Raw genomic sequence first — 19,925 nt, forward strand, 5'->3', positions numbered from 1 at the left:
CAAATATAATAATTTTAAAGAACTTTGTAAATTAAATAATAATTTTGGAGGGAAAAATATGTAATTATTTAAAAAAAGTTTTAAAACTAAGATCTTACACTTTACAAAGTTTATAAAGTGAACATGAACTTGGAACTCCTTTGTAACAGATACATTGTATCTCTACACCAATTGAGATAATAATAATAAAATAACACACTCGGAATAACAAATCTCACGAAATACAATCAATTTTTACGAAGTGGTACAATTTTTAGCATGATGTACTACCAAAAAAAGGTTGGGAAACGCTGGTTTAAACGATATCTATCAGTTGTTATTCAATTTTCAAAAGTATATTGCATTTTTGAAAAAATTGTTTTTAATATCTTCTATAAGGGAAGGGATTAGCTATGCGGTTAGCGTATTGGATTCCCACGGGGAGGTCCCGGTTTCGAATCCAGCTGCTGACCCTTAGATTTTCTCTTCCTAGGAGCTTCTTACAGCTCACTATCCGGTGATGGGCAGTGTTGTCTGTAAAGAGAGAAAACTGTCTGGAGGCCGGCAGTGCACTGGAAAAAGCTCCGGGCGCCAATAACCTTAGATGTTGACGCGCCTTAAACATTAAAAAAAAAAAATGTGACTGTGTCATGGACACGGCCGTGTGTTGTACGTGAATACGTTTACGTAACGGGTTATATTTTTTATATAAAATATTTTTATTTATGTATTTAGGATGAAATCAAGGAAACAAATAATTACTGTGTTACAATATAACTTTATTAATTATAGGTCTGTGATACGAAAAGTACGACACAAATGGCATACAAGATACATTGAGATTTCTGGTAAACGTTAAATCAATATAGGTATTACCTAACGTTGTTAGAGAAGTTTCAATATAAGAGATAATTGAACTCGCTGAGCATGAAGTCGGGCAATGAGAGGTTTTGTGAGACATCAACATCAAAGTCACCAACTATCATAATTGGTGTAGTAAGATCAGGCTCGTAATCGGGTATAATTTTAGAGATGATTTTGGAATATTTTATGAACGATCGTAAAATAAAGAGTTTAATTTCTGCTAACGCTGTGCCCGGATGGATATACACACACACCCGAGTACGAATTTGAAGATGCCATTGGCCTTTTTCGTTTACTAGACAGACTTCACCAGCTTTTGCATCTTTCATTTCCAAATAAATTTCCGAAATGTCAATGTTAACTCTATTACAATCAGTGAAGCTATTGATGTTGCGATATATGGCGACTCCACCAGCTTTGCGACTTTTACCATTCGATTGTTCTTGAGTAGCCCTTTCCAACCTTATACGATCTCTGTATTTGGTTTTGGCTTTTCGACGCGTATAGGACGACATTATACACTTTTGATATTTTTTTATTCTAACACCTTTATTTTATTCACTATCACTATTTTACACTAATGTTTTATATACAATCGATAGATTGTGACGACAGCTGACGATTAAAACTTAAACGAACATCGTAGCTTCTCCGAGTCAAAAGTTATACTAATTGCAAATCTCGATACGCAGCAAAATGATCTCAAAATGGCGGCGCTTCCCCCTCCACCGCGCGCGATGTGTCACAGTCCTCGCTTATCGTCATGAATTCTTTGATTTTTTTAGCTATCCAGTGATCTAATTTAATTTTGGATGTAGACGATAGATTGGAAACTATAATGCCAAACTGTACCCCCTGATTTTGTTATCATTAGATTTTTTGGATTGCCACCATATGATTCAAATTTAAAGACGTATTCACGTCAAAAAAAAAAAAAAAATCTTCTATAAGTGTTGATGCAATCACACAGTTCAAAGGCGTTCATCAGTATTTAGATAACCTCAGTTACTGTCGAAAGACAATAAAGAAGGACGGCAAAGAGTATTAGAAACTAATTTAAATAGAGAACCTAAAAGCTCCTCTATCAAACGTTTCTATTGGGCTGAAAATTACTAGCTGTCTTGCTGTTTCTATTAAACAAAATCTTATACTGAACTTTGTTTGAAAATTTTAATCAGAAGAATGTCCAAATATTACGTAATAAAAAATTAAGTCCTCAATAAAGTTTTTGCAGACTTTTTGTTGGACGATCAATAAGAAATTTGTTCTTAAACTTTTACTGAGTAATCTGTTGTAAACATGGCTGCCAGAGGGTGTTGGGGGAGCTAAAGAACCAGGTTTGAGATTAACAGCTCTTCTTTGGCGGGGGGCGGGGGCGGAAGTATATTTAATGGACGCTAATACGAGATAAAAACTAACGGGCACGTGGACACCATTATTGTTGTAAAAATCCGTTCCTTTATTATCCACGTAACTTACTTCCGTTTTTAGAATTTAAATGTTTCACGAAATGTTTACATTGTTTTTACAGGCAATGCACCTGCCACTCACTTATATGGCTGTATACTTTTCAGGCCTATTATTTACTAAATCATAATAATACTTCTAATCCATGCTGTTTAATTTGACGGATAAAATCCGATTATTTTAAGGCTTATTTATTTATCTAAGGTTATTGGCGCCCGGAGCTTTTTCCAGTGCACTGCCGGCCTCCAGACAGTTTTCTCTCTTTACAGACAACACTGCCCATCACCGGATAGTGAGCTGTAAGAAGCTCCCAGGAAGAGAAAATCTAAGGGTCAGCAGCTGGATTCGAAACCGGAACCTCCCCGTGGGAATCCAATACGCTAACCGCATAGCTAATCCCTTCCCTTATAGAAGATATTAAAAACAATTTTTTCAAAAATGCAATATACTTTTGAAAATTGAATAACAACTGATAGATATCGTTTAAACCAGCGTTTCCCAACCTTTTTTTGGTAGTACATCATGCTAAAAATTGTACCACTTCGTAAAAATTGATTGTATTTCGTGAGATTTGTTATTCCGAGTGTGTTATTTTATTATTATTATCCCAATTGGTGTAGAGATACAATGTATCTGTTACAAAGGAGTTCCAAGTTCATGTTCACTTTATAAACTTTGTAAAGTGTAAGATCTTAGTTTTAAAACTATTTTTAAATAATTACATATTTAAAATAATTCTAGAATTTTCTAGAATGTTTTCAAAATTTTTTTTTTTATAGTTAAATTTAATAATACCCTGATCTGATTAATCCTCTTTCATATAATTTAAATAATATACTGATCCAGCTAAATTGCAGCCAATCAGGAGGAAGAATTGCATATTATTATTAATTATTATTTATTTATTTTATTTTATTTTTAAAGAGAAATCTTTTTGTACCCATCGCACGACATTATCTTATTAACATGGGGCTAACTCCTCCCCTAATCGATGTACAGCGACTTGACCCCCCCCCCCCCAAAGGCACATCTACATAAAATTCCGAATCGAATGACACCTCGTTCATGAAAATCGGTTCACGCGTTTAGGTGCTACCGTTGTTTACAAAAAAGGTAACAGCAAGAACAAGAACATTTTTTGAAAATGCCGTTTTTGCTCATTTTCAGCAACTTTTTTTTCTCGAAATCTATTAGATCTGGGTTGCTACAATAAAATTACAGTTATAAAGGAGGGTTTGCCCTTTATTTTAAAGAAAATTTGGGGAATTTAATCTTTTATAGAAAAAGAGAAAAAAATTGTCAAAGTTGGGTGTTTTTCAACGTTACACTTTTTCGTGCAGTTTTTGATGGTCAACCCTTATACAACTGTCCTACCGGACAGTTTTAATTCTCAAATATGTAACTTATACATTTTCTTTCGACTTAGAATTTATTAATATTTTTATGTACACTATCATAGTTTGTACATAGTGTACATTACACTGAAATGACCATTTAGGCAGAAGCATTCTTCTGAGAAAACGTTTTAACCCTGGCACCCAGTAATAAAATTATCAATACTGATCGTCGATATTTGGTCGATATTAAATTCGATGTTAATCACGGTAAAAAAAAAAAAGAACACAACTTTTCAAAAAAAATCGATAATTGCGGGGGCACTATAAAGTTTGGGAAGAACATTATTAACGTAACTCAAACTTTTATTCGTTGTTCATTTTTGCCCTGAGGATGGAAATAAATAAATATTACCGAAACGTTAACAGAAATGTTCAGATCGCTCTGATTACCGGCCTATTCACAGGGCACGGCAAGTTCAGAAAGCACCTGCACAAGATAGGGCTTATTAGCTCGGAACCGTTGTACAGACTGTGTCAGGAAGAGGAGGAAACGGCCTCTCACCTGTTATTCGATTGCGTTGCAATCGAGAGACTGCGCTACGATATCTTTGGTAACTTATGACCAAAGGTGATTATAGCGCAGAAGGAACTGTTAGGGAAAGCCCTCAACCTTATTAGAAGGGGAGGTTTCACCTACTAGATTTAGAGGGAAGGCACAATAAGCCTCTTGGTGGCTGCGGTGCCGTGGCGCATGGGTCCCGGTCCCACCTTTCAAATCTAAATCTTTACAAGAATATAAGATGCAATTTTCCTTGGGGAAGCCAATAGTTAATGATGGTTATCATCTACGGGAAAAAACCTGTACCACTAACTCGGGAACATGAAAGACTTCTCAGTGTTTAGGAAAAGGAAACTTGTAAAGAAAATGTTTGGCCTAGTAAGACAGGATGAAATATTTGAGAATGAAGTCCAAAAAAGAGCTATATGGTGGGAATGGTGGAACGTGGACGATTCAGGTGGCTGGATCATCTGGAAACAGAACTGGATACGAGGAAGTTGTTGACTGGCCATCCAGGAGAAGGATGAAGTAAAGGAAGAGCACGGAAACGATGACTGGATTGTGTTAACCTCAGGTTGTTACTAGTAGCTTTAAAAAAGTGGAGAAATGTAATTAAGAAGGCTATGGCTCTTCAAGAACTATGTTGCCAACAAAGAAAAAGAGGAAGAAGCATTTCTCCCATCTTGATCAACAACCAAAAATCAATAACCAGTATTGGGACAAGATAACCCAAATCAATGTTCAGAGATTCCTTGTAAACAAGTCGCGAAAATTAAAAAGTTTTCTATTATTCCTTATTTAAGAAAGTACTAATTTTCCGATTCATGAAAGTTGTTATCCTGATTTAAAATTAAAACGATTGGAATCCACCATCAAAGGAGTTCCAAAAGGAAGAATCCTTAAGAGTTGAATGTTTTTCTTTTTTTTCCTCCAAATGAATAAATACTTCCCTTAACTGAAGAATAGTTGAGAATTAGGGATTTTGTTTGGAGCTTTTCTTTTTTTAATTTTAAATTATTTGAATTCCGTTTTCAAACTTCTTTTCGGCAATTCAAGCTTTTCCTTTTACATGTTACTTTTTAATATAATTAAATCAAACCTCTTTTCACGTTTAATTAAACTTCTCTATTTTGTTTTACATCAAAATAACTTTTCTTAACCAAATAATGATTATTATATTGAATTGAGAAATGTTTTTAGATATTTTTTATGGGAAAAATATTCGATCTATAAATTTTATTTGGGGGGGGGGGAACATTTTTACGGCTCAACCGGAAGTGGTTATTCATGCGTATGAGAGACTCAAAATTTGACTGAGTTGACTGAGGTGCGTTAGAAATGGGCATTTCCTTTGAAAAAAAAGAAATATTCGTCACGATCTCAATACTTTCTATAATATAAGTAAGAGAAAGTCAGTGAAAAAGTGAAGGGATATCAAAATATACAGGGTGTTCCATTTTAAGACGGCTCAAATGCATTTCATGCTTAAAAGGATGATCTGAGCCAAAAAAAAATTTGTTGCCCGTCAACTCTAGTTTCAGAATATGTGACTTGATTTTAGATTCCTGCCCGCCTACACGGCTGACGCGCGACCAAAAGTAAAGGGTTCGCAGTTGGCCCCCATTTTTATATACACATTTTTAAAGAGTATAAACAGTTATGAAAGAAACCGGAAACCGCAATTCGATATCTTCAAAATTAAAGGCGCTAGGCCATTTCAAAATCTGCTATTTATTAATCATATTTCAATTTTTTTAACTTGTTATCAAGGAGAAAGAAGAGCACGCGATAGGTCATTTTTATGTATTTTTTCATCCCCTTTCTACTAAAAATATTGCCAAGGCAGTAAAGCTAGTATTTTTCTTAATATCGGGGAAATAAGTCGTTTTCCGAGTGATTTTTCTAAGAAAAATCAGATACAGAGAGCAGTTGATAACCTCCTGGCTAACCTGGCTTGCGAGCCAGAGGAGCCACCTTTGAAGGCATCAGTACACGCTTTCACAAGCTGCGTAAAGTGCATTATTTGATAAATCAAGGAATAAGTTTGATCCTTTACATGAAAGATATTGTTTCACTTAAATATGTGGCAGGAGGTTTCCAATGTTTTTTTTGGTAATTAAACGCAACTCTCCCAAAATTACCAAATAATTATTAAACCTTCTTGTTTGTAACAGATGTAAAATTAATTTTTAGTCATTTTGTGTATGCTTGAGAACATCTAAAGCTCTTAACATTTGATTTTTCTTAGAAAAAAATCACTCGGAAAACGACTTATTTCCCCGATATTAAGAAAAATACTAGCTTTACTGCCTTGGCAATATTTTTAGTAGAAAGGGGATGAAAAAATACATAAAAATGACCTATCGCGTGCTCTTCTTTCTCTTTGATAACAAGTTAAAAAAATTGAAATATGATGTAATAAATACCAGATTTTTGAAATGGCCTAGCACGTTTAATTTTTAAAGATATCGAATTGATGTTTCCGGTTTCTTTCACAACTTTTTATACTCTTTAAAACTGTGTATATGAAAATGGGGGTCAACCGCAAACCCTCACTTTTGGACGGCGCGTCTGCCGCGTATGCGGGCAGGAATCTAAAATCAAGTCACATATTCTGAAACTAGAGTTGACGGGCAACAACATTTTTCTTCTACCACTTTTTTTGCTCAGAATAACCGTTTACGCATGAACTGCATTTGAGGCGTCTTAAAATGAACACCCTGTATATTAAGAGAAAATATTTTTTCTTTTTTTTTCACCAGAAAGCAGCTGGAAAAACCCTTTCTTTCTCCTACGTCATTCAAAACATAAATTTCTAGATAAAATGATGATATTTAATAAATTGATTTACTGTTAGTTAGTTTTAGTGACATTATGAAATGTAATTAACTGTATAAATATAATACATGGACTATATATTGGTGGAAACTAATATAGTTTTCAGATAAGTTATAGTTATTTGGTATAGAATGGTAGAAAGTTGGCAATACTGAACTCTTGCTGGCAATAGTTCCTGAAATATAACCACCGACTACCTCCCCGTGTTGGACCCACTGTCCGTCCAATGGTGTCGTTCCTAACGTTCCCCCCCACAATCAGAAGCACAAATCAAAAACTTATTCTCTCTCTCTTTTTTTCCTTTGGAAAATACATTCACTTATATTGAATTCCCCTTAAATAACCCCCCAAGCCACCCTCCATTTTTCTGCCATTTTTTGGGGGGGGAGGCTAGTTCATTCATTTTTAATGTTTCCTGGCAGCCAAACCTTCGCCGACCCCCCTCGTTAACAAAGGGCAGAAAAAGAAGAAAATCATGCTAACAGATTTTAATGGCTGATTATTGTATAGACAGCATTTATTATCATTATTTTGTATGTTCATTTTCCAAACGTTAAGAATTGTTTTGTTTAAATGCAGATAACAATGTGGGCTACTACTTCACCCCCACTTCAGCACCACTTTTCAATCAATTATCCCCACTCTAAAAGCAAAAAACAAAAAAATAGGTCAAAAGTCGAACAAAAACTAGGTTTAGTACAAAATTTTGTACAATGAATTTTATTGGCTGATGTTTTTAATTATGAGAATAACAACAAGAATAAGAACAGTTTTTGAAAATGCCATTTTTCTCGAAATCTAATTAGATTTATGTTAGAATAGAATAGAAAATAAAGTTATTATTCTGGGTCTATTGTCCTCTTAGAATAAAAACATGTACAGTTTGGAGGCCCTATTGATTTAGCCTGTATTTTAGATATTTATAAACCAAAAAATAGGCACGCATTTACAAAAATAAGAATTAAAATTAAGGAAATAAATGCATTCAATTATTATTTGGGTAGAAGGAAGCTGGGTAGAACAGAAGGGATTTAAAGATAGATAGGGTAAGAGCATGGCGGACAGATGATGGCAAGGAGGTCCAGAGAAAGAGGTAGCGCGTGTTAGGAAGGATTTGTCAGAGGATGAAGTGCGGTGTGAGGGAATATAGAGATCAGGAGGAACGAGCTCTAGTATTACGAGATTGGATCTAGGATTTGAACTTGAAGAGTTGGAAAATATAAGATGGTAAGATGGAGATTGGATAACTTGAAAAAATACTGGCCGGCAGTAGACAGGGGAAAAGCCACTTCACGAGAGTCTCTGGGAATGCTGAAAATAAGTCTTATGAAGCAGTTCATGGTGGCGCTTGAGAGAGCTTTAGCTTCGAGATCACCAGAAAGTCCGCGCCATACACTAAGTAACCACAGTCGAAATGGAGGGGGGAGGCAAATAAGAGAGGAAACTAGGAGTTACCGGGGTCTTAATTGGGGAAAAAGGTGTCAGAGAAGTATTAGACTGCTTTAGGATGTGACTGTAGCAGCAAGAGATTTGGGAAACATGGTTTTTTCCAAGATAGGTTTTTGGTCAAAAGTGATACTGAGGTTTTTCACAGAGGAACAATATTTTATTGGGATATTATAGAGGAAAAGATTAGGAAGAGGAGCCAATGATTTAAGGAGTGAGTTGGAGACAATAACAATTGCTTTGATCTTCCCTGCATTCAGAGTAAACTAATGGTTCGTAAAAAAATCAGTTATAAAGGAGGATTTACCCTAGATTCTTAAAGAAAAATTTGGGAATTTTATCTTTTATGGAAAAAGAGAAAAAAATTATCAAAGTTGGGTGTTTTTCAAATTTACAGCTTTTTCGTGCACTTTTTTGGCGATCAACCCTTATACAACCGTCCTACCAGACAGTTTTAATCTGTGGATTAAGCCGATATTTTTTTCTCTTTAAATCCTGCTTATTTATAAAGACGTTTCGGTACAACCCGGGGTCCATATTCCAGCATGTTCTTAAAAATCGTTCAATCGAATTTGTCCAGAAACTACCATAATTTTAAGGTACTCCATTAGGATATTTTTTTTATTGTATGGTTTTAATAGTGTCCATGTGATTCTTGGGGATTCATTTTTTTTTTAAATTATTTAATACACTTTTTTAAGTCATTAAAAATGTTATCTTCATAAAGGATTGTACGAGATGTGGCTATTAAATAACGAGACTGATGCTGCTACAGAAGAACTATGCATGCGCCAAATCCTAACGACCGACATCTGTGCATTGTAAAGCCTTCACTTTCGATTGCAGCATCTCTCACGTGTTTGTTGAGAAATCTGTCTGACCGGAACCGTCGATTGTGTAAGAGGTATTAGTTTCGTTTTGCCGAAAACCTGATATACTACACATGTAGTAGAGCAACGAATTGTCGTGAAATTTCACATGAAACTGGGTAAAACCGCTACTGAAACTTATCTTTTATTTAAAGAAGTTTATGGCGATGAATGTTTATCACGTGCGCAAGTTTTTGAGTGGTTCAAGCGTTTCTAAGATGACCGAGAAGACGTCGGAGACGATGACCGCCCGGGTCGCCTTCCACGTCCAAAACGGGTGAAAATATCGATTATAATTGAATCAACATTACTACCGTGAGGTGCTTGCTCAACTCTGTGAAAGAGTAAGGAAAAAAAACGACCCGATTTGTGGAAGAACCGGTCATGGGTTCTCCATCAAGACAACGCGCCGGCTCAGACACTGCGTTGTTTCTAGCCAAGTACAACATCCCAGCTTTAGGCCATCCGCCTTACTCGCCTGACCTGGCCCCATGTGACTTTTATCTGGTTCCCCAAGATTTTTTTTAGATTTTAGATTACGTGGGGATAGGGTCCCGCCCCGTCTTTTTAAAATCTAAAAATCTGGTTCCCCAAAGTCAAATCTGCATTAAAAGGAACACGAAATTCAGACCGTTGAAGCTGTGAAAGAAAAAGCGGCTGGAGCTGACGGAAAAAGACTGTAAATGTGTAAATTCGCATGGAGCGTTCTAGGGATTGGGGAGGGGTGGGTAGTGATAATAACTAATTATGTATAAATTTAAAATAAAATGTTTTACAGCAATAGTCTCGTTATTTAATAGCCACGTAACAATACGAATATTCGTTTCCACAAAATTTTTACAAATAATAATAATAAATAATGTAGTTATAAATCTTGGAAGAGATGAAAATCATTAAACTTTATCATCTTTGCAAAGGCTCCATCACTAAAAATGTTTCTTAGAGAGAAAGAAAGAGAGAGAGACTATACCAAGGCAAGGTCAAGAACAACCACCACCTCTAAGTTAACGTCTCCATTTTGGAGAACCCTTGAAATTTAGATGAGAAGTGGATATCAGCCGTTTCATGTTACAGAGGCTGGGGACAAGATTGTCTTCACCAGAACTGTATGTAGTCGACAGCTGCTAGTTGTAGGACCTGACTGTAGAAGTGGTGAACATATCAGACTCTAGGATTGTTCTTACAGTCATTTTGTACACAGGAGTGGCACAGGTGTCTTATACACGTTCCCAAAATCTGGGTCACTATTTAGTAAAGTATATAACTTTGAATGTACTTTGCTCACTTTAATTTATCCTAATTTTGGTTTTTTATTTTTAATTAAATAATTGTATTGTATTTCAAGAAAACTTTTATTTACTTTGAAAAATAGATAAAGAAGGCTCTCGGTTATCCTACTATTCTAGCTCTATTCTATGTGCTTAATTTTTTTGGCTTCGTCGTGCGAGTTCCTAAACAAAAGAAGTGGAACTCTGCCGGAAGCTAGGTTGAACTTAGGGACCATGGCGTTACTTGCGATCATCGACTATCAAACAAAGTCAACACTGAAACCACCACACTCTTACAAAGTTCATTGGGTGGGGGGCTCCAGAATTTGTTGATGTGGGCCACAAAGTCAGGATTCAGCAAGCCCCCAGGCAGCTGTCCGAGGTGTCAAAATCTTTTTGCACGTTTCCTATCTTTTTTTCGCGCCAAATCTAAGGTCATTGGCCCCTAGAGCTTTTTTTCAGTGCAATCTGAGCTCCTCCTGAGCTCTCCCATCGTGGATAACACTGTCCAACACTGGGACAGTCAGCTGTAAATAACTCCTAGGAAGAATAAGAAGAAAAAAGAAAATTTATGAGCCAGCAGCTGGATTCGAACTCGTGATCTCAGTATGTTAACCATTTAGTTAATCTTTCACCTACTTAACCTGTTAAGTGTGTCATCAAATCTCTGTAACGGTGCGTTCGACGAGTATACTAGTTGTGAATTTTTTTTTTTAATTTATTTTGTAATTTACAATCTGTAAACATTGTATACAATCAGTAAATATGGAGAGAGTGATGAACTGGTGCGGGAGGAGAGCAAAAGGAGAGAAGCTACCCAGTGGTAGCACTCTACAGGAGAGAGGAGAATGTTAGGAGAAGAGAGGAGAGATAGGATGATTTAGGTCTTCAGCCTACAAGGAAGTCGCAGTGCCACTGGCGATTCAGTCGGCGAGGAGTATTAGGGATGTCAGAGGAAGCGAGAGGACAGTAGGTTAGAGCTAATCGAGAGAGTAGTTTGGAATTTTTGGTATTTAGTCTTGGCGAGTTGGTCTATGAAGGGAATGTTGAGGACGGTGCGAAGAGCGATGTGAAAAATATAAAATTGCCATTAACTAAAAAAAACTAGAAAATTTTAATAAAATACAATAAGAATATTATTTGGTGGGATGTTTCCTTTATCTTACCCAATAGAACTGCGGTGGGAGTCAGCCAAATTGATAAGTGGTTGGTACATGTTTGGTCTCCCGATTAAAGATTGGGGAATTACGCACACAAATAGAAGTTCTCAACCCTTGGTGCAATGCCCATTTTTACCTCTTAGATAGAGATTCAGATCTCACAGTACGAGCATGATTTCATTTTACACAGAATTCAAAAAGCTCTTTTCTTCCTCTGTAAAAAAACTCTTGGCGTCCCTAGTTAACTAGAGCAATGCATACGTGAAGAAGCGGTGCAAGATTTTTGGATGTACACAGAATGAGCTCTGGTAATCTGTAAGCCCCAGAGAGAGATTGCAGAAAAAGTCGCTTGCAGTGTGACTATTACGACTATTGTAAACTTTTGGTTGTTTTGCCCTGCTGCGTTCGACGTGTGTACGACGTCATTGTCTGATTTTAATTCCGCACACTGTGAGGAGGTTTTTAAAACTAAATTCCCTCGCTTAACTGGTTAAGCAACGTTACTTCTAAATTAAAAAGCACATAGGGAGAGAGCAAAGTTAAGAGAACACCGCTCTAAGAATATTGAAGACTTTGAGGGCATTTAAGGGACCCTTTAGAAGCAGGAGTAAGAGAAAGTATTTTTTTAAAAAATGACGAACCTAGTGCCCTAATTTCCGATATCTTCCCCCCCCCCTCAATCTCCATTTAACGAGCAAAATATTTGAAGTGGAATAAATTAACAAGGAAAAAGAAAAGAAGATTGTTTTGTAGGAAAAACTGACAAAAGAGTGAATATCACTGGTTACTTCTCAGGCTGGTTAACGAGTTAAAGCAATTAGGAAAATGATCTCTTTACGGGAGGCGAGAGGAAAAACGGCAGAGACGTTGGGGGGAATTAGTTGTTTATTTTCACTAAATCTGGGAAAATCCTTGACCTGATTCTTTTAATTGATTTTAATGAAGAGAGTAATTAAGAAAATTAATTTTTAACGGGAGCGCTTTTCCAAACGAAAAAGATTTATATATAAACTAAAAATGAAAAAAAAAAAAACAGTTACAATCAGTCGAACCATATAAGTATATATTATATACGAAATATATATATTTCTTTTTACACAATTTTTTCAAATATAATTATAACGTTTTGTTTCCCTCCAAAATATCAGTTACTATTCCAACAAGTACAAAGAGGAAGCTGAGATGACGTAGATATCCTTAACAGTAAACCACACAGACGATACCGGAAATCCTTGTCACAGATTTTCCAGTACACAGAAACCCACATTCTAATCCCATCTGTATCATCGTCTGCCGCATCACACTTCCTCCAGTTTATTGCCATTCCAATTCCTGCCCCGCCCATGGATGTCTTCCGATATCTTGGACTGTTCACAGACAAAAAAAAAAAAAAGACCTCACACAGGACTGAAAAAAAAAAGTATTGAACTTGATAACTGATCTAGTCTCTCCCAAGTTACATATACAGGGTGTCCCAAAGTATATGGATACGGAAACTAAGATAGCTTTCTTACTAAAACTAGAGGAATCTATTTCTGAAATAAAAACCGCACCTCCCCATTTGAAAAAATGAAGTTGGTGCCTGTATCTCGCTTCTGGAAGCACCGAAAAAAATTTACAAATTAAATTTGGATTCCTAACAAAAAACTAAGGGAACACGTATTTTTTAGTTTTTTTTCTAGCTATCTTAGTTTCCGAGAAAAAGTCGTTATCTGTATACCTTGGGACACCCTTTATACATACAGGGTGAAAAAGCAAGTAATGTCCATAGGCCTACTGTGTGTAGTACATCTAAAGTGGAGTTCAATGACGTATTGGCCAACTTTATATTTTCCACTGTTCTTGAGTGACGTCACTTTAATTTTTTTTCTAAAAACATTACTTTTTTGTGCAATAAAAATGTTATTACTCAGAAATTTTTAGTCCGAATTCGATTCTGATGACACGGTTAGAAAGGCACGATAAATTTTCTAAAAATTGACACCATTTTGAAGCATAAGTAATTCTCCAAACATCCACAGTTAGCTACAATCTTGAAAGTTTAGTACCTCATTATTTAATCTTCATAAGCACAGATACTTGACACTGAAACAGCACCACAAACAGAAGCCTCATCAATTGACCACTCTTTCAGAACTGCCCTACAAAAAATAAAAGCTCTCCTAGAAAAATGCTTCAAATATAAGTTTGTTAAGTAAAGTAAGTGCCTATTTTTTTCAGGCGTGCTTTACGCCCAACTACTAATTAGGTTAGGTGTCGTGGACGGAGGCGACTAGCAAACATACTTTACAATAAATGTCTCATATTAAACATTAAATAAAATCCAAGGCCTAGAGACCGGGAATCGAACCCACTAAACCAACAATACATCTTAGCATTGCGGGTCTAGCCTATAACCGCCTAACATACTTTACTATAAATGTCTCATATTAACCATTAAATAAAATCCAAGGCCTAGAGACCGGGAATCGAACCCACTAAACCAACAATACATCTTAGCTTTGCGGGTCTAGCCTATAACCGCTCGGCTACCGTGGCCCCTGAGCCATGTGTTTTTGTGTTGTAACAGTACTCTGATTTAAAAAAAAAAAATAATCTTTTTATTCATTTTCAAGAAATTCATTAATTGGTTTAAAAATCCAATCAATAATTTTAGTACTTCCAATTGAGAGTTTATGGTCGCCAAAGACAGGCCCCAACGTCTGATTTTGGGTTCTTAGTTAAATTAATTGGGTAAGATGAGCAAATTTTCCAATTATCTTTCAATCTATTTATTTTACATTTTTCATAATTTTCAAGAAGAAAAAAACAAAACAAAAAACACCTTTTGTAAAATTATTATGAATTTCAATTGAAAATGTATATAGCAATATTTTATCATGAAATATTATTTATTTATTTTAATTTTTCTATTGACAAAATTCTCTTAATATCTCAGCAAAATACTTAGCTTGCAATTTAGCTGTAAAGAAACTGCGGATTTTGTTGTAGATGATGCTCATGTTCTTATTTTCCTTTTTCTTCATACTTACCTTTTTTTTTTTCTTTTTCAGTAATATTTTCTTTTCTCTATTGGTCCATGCTTTGTAAGAGTATTTGTTAGAAATAAACCGGCTGAATAGATTTCATCTTTTCTTATTTTTGTTCTTTAGAAAGAAGGAAAACTGGAAGCGACTTAAGGGACAGAAAATTCATTTAATGTCAAGTGAAAAACAATTTTTTGTTACAGTACTCAGGAAATTATTCCTACTAAATTTTCACTTTTTTATTTAAAAGTAACTTATATGGAAATTTCAAACTGTTCTGTTTTTAGATTTTTCTATTTATTGACTGCCTCTCATTGAATATTCCTAAAACTTCAACTTTCATTTTTGTATGATGCTATTAAAAGATAGCAATATTTTTATGGAGGTGCTAGGTGTCTAATCTCAAATATCCCAACTATTTAAGTACAGACCGATTTTGAAACTACATCGTTCCCCCTTCTAATTGACCAAGTATCGAAAACCTGGCGGCAGTTCCCAGAGAAACACAAAGCCGTCGATGTAACGGGAAAGTTGGTTTAAATCGGCAAAGGGCCTTGTGATTGCGTAGGGGGTTCGGTAAAGAGACTGGCAGCTCATGCCAGTTTGCAACGACCCTATGAAAATCAAATTCAAACTTCACTACAACTTTTTGAGTGGGCAGTAGAAAACATCACCAACATAGACTTTGCATATTCAACCCAGGAAGACTATGTTGAATCTGAGTATTTTTTAAAAAATCGGTTTGCTCAAGCATTGGCTATTAAAGGAACACAGCAATATCATGCTTTCATTCCCAGAAGTAAATCCAAAATATTGGTTAAAAACTTTTCTATGAACTCAGAAGCTTGCGAAATGGAAGTTTCAAAATTCCCTGATAAACTAAAATTAGCCGACATATCAGGTTATATCAGTGTAGTCTATAAAGAAACTGGTGGCTTGGATATTTTTTTAGAGAAAAATGAAGAACTTGATGAAGTAAAAGTAACTTTTCTTCATCCAGCTGGTCCCTCTAAATCATCTCGCATCCAAGAAATGCCGATATTCTTAGGGTCTCAGTAGTGGATGTTTTGATAAAAATTGATCCTGTGACTCTGACTGGAAGAACTTACATATGTCCTACTAGAAAGTGATGCATGTCAATCAAATGAAGCGTTTTCAAGCTTAAAATAATAAAGAGATCCTATTACTTAATAGTATGTTTTACTTTGGACTTGTTAGTGGAATTATTATTAGCATTATTGTATTAACATGAATTCAGAGTTGAATTAATCGGATTGGAGCTTTAGTCTTAATTTTTTTTAACAATGAAGCCATTGTCGTCCCAAATTAATATTTTGGCCAGTGATTCATAACACTACTATCTATTCATAGAATTAATTTTAAAATTTTAAAATATGTACTTTTTAAAAAATTTAAAATTTAAATTTTAAATTTAAATTTAACAAACTTTATTTATCCTAACCCATATGGTGTCGCATATCACAGGAAAGGGCATCATATATGCTATAAAATGACACCAATCCCAAGTCTGTAGCTCAATTAGGAAAGCTTCTACAGTAATTCAAAAACACGGGGTTCCCTATTTTTCAGCCCATTTTTGGCAACTTTACAGCCCTGTAACTCATAAACCAGTTGACATATCACAGTAAAATTTCATATTTTTCCAAGTCTATTCCAATAGTACACATGTGCCAAATTTCAAGAAAATCCGTGATGGTGAGGTTCAGACCCCGTGTTGATTTGACATGGAATGACCCCTGTACTGTCTCTAAATAAAACACAAGATGTCATTTCTTTCACTTTCTAACGCTAACTGCTTGGGGAATTTAGCATGATTCTGCCTTAAAAAGCCAACATAAACATGCATGGACTTGTAACCACTTATAGTCAGTTACTCTTGGAAACGAATCAATTACCTTGATCTGCAAATTCTTTCAAAAGAATCTTTATTTTTTTCTGTACTGAAAATGTAAAAACCTAATCATCCTGAGTCACATCCTTCGTTTTATCTCTCGATGACATTCTGACATTAGACGAATCTAAAAAAAGAGAATCATACAAACTAGGAAAAAAAGTCAGAACTGCAGGTTCAACTTAACATAATTTTAAAAAATATTACGTTTCAAAGTATCAGATGGCTTAATAGTTTTCAATAAAATCTAGTAACAGAAACATTTAATTTTTTTTTTAATAAATAAAATTTGAAAATAACGGATACCTTTTTTAATTGTAATCCTAAATTGAAGTTCCATCAAGGGTATCATACAATGAGCACATCTAGACTTAAAATCCTAAAATTTCGAAGTGTCTATGGTTTTGATAACTCGAAGAAAATACTTAATCTCATTGATATGAGAAAACTACAAAATATAAAATGGACCAAACTGAAGAAATCTGTGAGAAGAAGATGGACCATAGTTTACCGTTCTTTTGTACCCAAATTCATGATGAACTTTAACATAATCAATGGTAAATGGGAGCGATTATAAAGAAAATAAACTAGGTTATGTTTTTACATTTTTATTTTTATTTCTAGTGTAATTAAAGCGCCCAAGAGAGAGGTAGTTGCAGCTATGACGTAACTATTATGTTAAATGTATGTAAGGTTATTAATTGGATAGGTTACGGTGAATCCAAATTCTACGTCTACATCAGTGTTTCTTTAGTTTGTTTGATAAGTAGTGAAATGCTGTTTAACAAATTATACTGTTTAAACATGGATTATTACCGCGGTAAGTTTGATAAAAAGTTGTCTCAATAAAATTAATGAAATTTTTTGGCTTATTAATATGTCCATGATTCGTTTGGAAATCGGGCAAATTTGATTGTGAAATTCGCAAATTGTCTGGTTCATTAAATTTCTAAACATGATCTATTATTGCTTTATTAAAGTGCTATGATTAGATCAATCCAGTTATAACCCTGTAAAGTGCACTTTGGTGTTACTACTGAAATGACACTCATGGTCTTCTGATAACAAATTAGTTACAAATATATTACATTACATTTACTATTAATCAGTCATTTGAACCATGTTGTAAGTCAGGTGAGTGGTTAAGTGATATTGTTTCTGATTAAAAAAAAAATTAAAATAATGAATTCAAAATGAATGGTTTTTTCCAAACCTTAAAGATAAGGTTTTAGGGGAATGTAGGACTAATTATTTTTTTTTTTTTTTTAAATTGCTGGTACAGGGACTTCAGGTAAAAGTGCTGATACCAAAGAAAGTCCCTCCACTAACGCCCTATTTAGTTGAGAATTGTAGGCCCATTTCACTAACATGCAAACAAAACGCTGGCCAAGCAAAGGCTTGCAAATTTTTTTTTTTTTTTTTTTAAATTCTGTTTTCCCTAAATTAAGACGTAAAAAAAAAGCTTATTACCTTACTCCTCTATAGGAAGAGAAGGGATTCTAATCGTACAGATTAAAAGTGGGTTAATTTATAACCGAATCTTATTGAAGGAGGACTAAAGTTTTTAGTTTGAAATTAATCAAAGTAAAATCTTTGAAGCGCAGTTTTGCAGCGACTGGATAGTTTTATATTGATTCTTTTAAAAATAAAAATATTTATTTTTTCCCCAGTGTGCAAAAAAATAAATAAGTGAACTAAAATAAACTCTTTTAGTGAGTTTGTACAGCAAGGGTAGTTTGTATTTACTGAGAGAACAACACAAGTAGGTAGATAGAGTTCTGAGTAAACAACGGTATATCTTTTCTAAATGAACTCTAAACTTTTTTAATGAGTTTTAAAAAAAGCTTTTTTGAAGTGCAAAAATAAAATGAAAATGTCAAAGGTAACTTTTTCTTTTAATACACCGAATCTTCAATAATTTTTGTATTCCTGTTTTTTGGAATCAGATCTTTCTTTTTAATTTTTTTTTTTAATATACCAAAGAATGTCTTAATAAATGAATACATTTTCTATGAATTCATTACCCAAAAAATCTGGTGGTGCCTTTCTGCTGTTCTGATACAGTTGTTAATAACACATCTACCTTCAAACCTGGTAGTTTTTACTAAGAGTTAGCTTGCTTCAATATTACACATTTAGAGCAAGATGGAAAGTAGTCTCGAAAGTTGCTAAATCTCATCCACAATAACAAATCAGCTGAAAAAATTAATTAATTTATTTTTAAATATGGCCACAAAATTCGTTTAAAGAATTGCGATACTCATATTGAGCTAAGCTTATTTATTTCTTGTTGTCAAATGTTCTCCACTCGTTTTCTCTTCTAGTACGATTGCAGTTTCATTCCTCTCATAGTAGAATCCCTTGATGGAAGAAGTGTCTTCCACTTTCCTGGAATTCTAGCACCAACTTCTAAAAATGAAGACACCAGAAATTAGTGCAATTTCAGTACAATCAATTCGAGCAGGTACAAATCACTTTCGAAGTTGGAGTGCCTAAACTCGCGTATCCGGAAAGCCCTTAGACTCTGCAAGACAGTTATTAATTCAACAAGAGAACATTTCCAAGAGTGCACTCTCAACGATAGGGCACTGTTTCTTCCCCAGACCTTCCATCCATTTTGGAAAAATCTGTGTGACACTTTAAAGAAAATATCTAGTATGACGCTAGACGAGAAAACTTAAAACTGGCCAATTCTATTTTCCTGTACCTACTCTCACTTAAGTAAAATAAAAGGAAGTAAAAAAATTAAAACGTTTAAAGGTAAAGAACATTAAAGTATTCTTTGAACAATGTAGTGGAGTGGGCGTGGTTTTCTTTTCTTGTTTTTGAAAGAACGTAGCTAAAAAACAGTAGCTGCAGTGAGCCAAATAATGCTTTTGTGTGTGTGTTTTTTTTAAAGAGGAAAACGAGCTACAATTAGTGCAAATGAAATGGGTTTTTCTCTTTGTTATCTTTCCTTAGGTTTTTCCCTTTCATTTCATTTTTGTTAGCACCCTGCTCACTTCCTTCACCATCAACGGGGGTGGTTTCCTGTTCTTCGTTTTACTCTGGAAAGTAATTTATCTCCCAGATAATAGATGTCGTTATGTATGTAGTGAACACTGTTTCGTTTGTCTTACAATTATTTTTTTTCTGAGTTTCTAACTTGGTTAGTAAAATCTTGTAATACTTGTTGTTAGCAATTTGTTCAAATTCTATTC

General features: G+C 34.7%; 1 long non-coding RNA gene across 3 annotated transcripts in view; it reads right to left on the reverse strand.

Moving 5' to 3' along the window:
* The window catches only part of LOC141458354 (uncharacterized), a 40,865-nt gene extending 23,560 nt beyond the window's left edge, over nucleotides 1-17,305 (reverse strand). Inside the window, exons 1-3 of one of the 3 annotated variants that reach the window (XR_012460897.1) lie at nucleotides 17,032-17,305; nucleotides 16,730-16,852; nucleotides 13,836-13,923 (exon numbers count right to left, since the gene is read on the reverse strand). This is a non-coding gene — a long non-coding RNA (uncharacterized lncRNA). Of the gene's footprint in view, nucleotides 1-13,835; nucleotides 13,929-16,729; nucleotides 16,853-17,031 lie in introns of all 3 variants that reach the window. The other 2 variants (XR_012460896.1, XR_012460895.1) reach the window with 2 other exon arrangements.
* Nucleotides 17,306-19,925: the final 2,620 nt, after the last annotated feature.

The sequence above is a fragment of the Rhodnius prolixus genome, unplaced genomic scaffold, assembly GCF_049639745.1.
Source record: "Rhodnius prolixus isolate KJV_2025 unplaced genomic scaffold, Rpr scaffold_5, whole genome shotgun sequence".
Taxonomy (NCBI): domain Eukaryota; kingdom Metazoa; phylum Arthropoda; class Insecta; order Hemiptera; family Reduviidae; genus Rhodnius; species Rhodnius prolixus.